Source organism: Chelonoidis abingdonii, chromosome 17, assembly GCF_003597395.2.
Source record: "Chelonoidis abingdonii isolate Lonesome George chromosome 17, CheloAbing_2.0, whole genome shotgun sequence".
Taxonomy (NCBI): Eukaryota; Metazoa; Chordata; order Testudines; family Testudinidae; genus Chelonoidis; species Chelonoidis abingdonii.
Genome location: NC_133785.1, coordinates 8,409,884 through 8,411,252, shown reverse-complemented (window position 1 = coordinate 8,411,252; position 1,369 = coordinate 8,409,884).

Sequence of the window (1,369 nt, the reverse complement as noted above, 5' to 3'; positions counted from 1 at the left end):
CAACCTGTCACAGGGACCTCCTGGGTCATTGGGTTTTGTCCCTGCTATTGCAGGCAACCTGATCATATCATCACAGTCATAAACAGATCAAATTCCATCTTAAAACTAGTTGGGCTGTTTCCATCCCCCAACTCCTCCTATGGGGTGGCTGCTCCAGAACCGCCCTTCTCTGATGGGTAGGAACCGTCTCATTTCCTCAGTTGATTCCTGGCCAATTTATCTCCATTTGTTCTTGTACCACTGTCCTTTGGATTCAATAGCCTTTCTCTCTACCTAGTGCTATCCCTCCCACCCCTACTCGGTTGTATTTAGAGAGAGCAGTCACATCCCCTTTCAGTCTGCATTTTGCCAGGCTAAACAAGCGCAGCTCTTTCAGAGTCATCTTGTAAGATTGGCTCTCCATTCCCCTGACAGCCTAGGAGCCCTTCTCTGCACACGGGCCTGTCTGAACTAATCTTTCTTGAACATGGGTGACCAGAACTGCACACAGTATTCCAGAAGAGGTCTTATCAATGCTTTGTCCAATGGCCTTAATACTTTCCTATTGTGACTGGATAAGAAACTCTTACTGGGGTTCAGGCTCTGGGAGGGAGTTTGGGGATGGGAGGGGTGGAGAGGGATGGGGTGCCGGGGTGGGGGCTGTGAATTGTGGCTGCAGATGAGGGGTTTGGAGTGGGGAAGGGGCTCTGAGTGAAAGTAGGAGTGAGGGCTCTGTCTGGGGCTGGGAATGGGAGGTTTCAGGTGTGGAAGGGGCTCAGGACTGGGGGTGAGTAGGAGTGGGAGGGTGAGGGCTCTGGCTGGGACTGCGGATAAGGTGTTTGGGGCTCAGGGCTTGGGCAGAGGGTTGAGGGTGCAGTGGAGGGGTGAAAGCTTTGACTGGGGTGTGGGCTCTGGGGTGGAGCAGGGGTGGGGATGAGTTTGGGGTGCAGGCAGGCTGCTCTGGGACAGGGGCCAGAGAGGAGGACTCCCCCCAGCCCTCTCCCTGCCAGCAGCAGCAAGCTCTGGGGGAGGAGCCCCCACTTTCCTGCCCCCCAGCAGCATACTCACCCCCACCACTGTCACTGCCTGTGCTCCTAGGGCCCCTCTCAGGTCCAGGATATCCCTCGCCTCTCCCATGGTGGGTGCCAGGGGGTGCTGCATGCACCTCCTCCCCTGCTGTTGCCCCTGACTGTAGCCTCACTGGGAGTGAGGGGTGGGGCTGCCTCCTTGCCCAGCATGGGGCAGGAGCGGTGACTACGGAGGGGGAGGGGGACTCCCTGTGCCGCTGGAGGGGTGTCATAAATAGATAGCTAAGGGTTAATGTTTCTTTTACCTGTAAAGGGTTAACAAAGGGAACCAAACACCTGACAAGAGGACCAATCAGGAAACC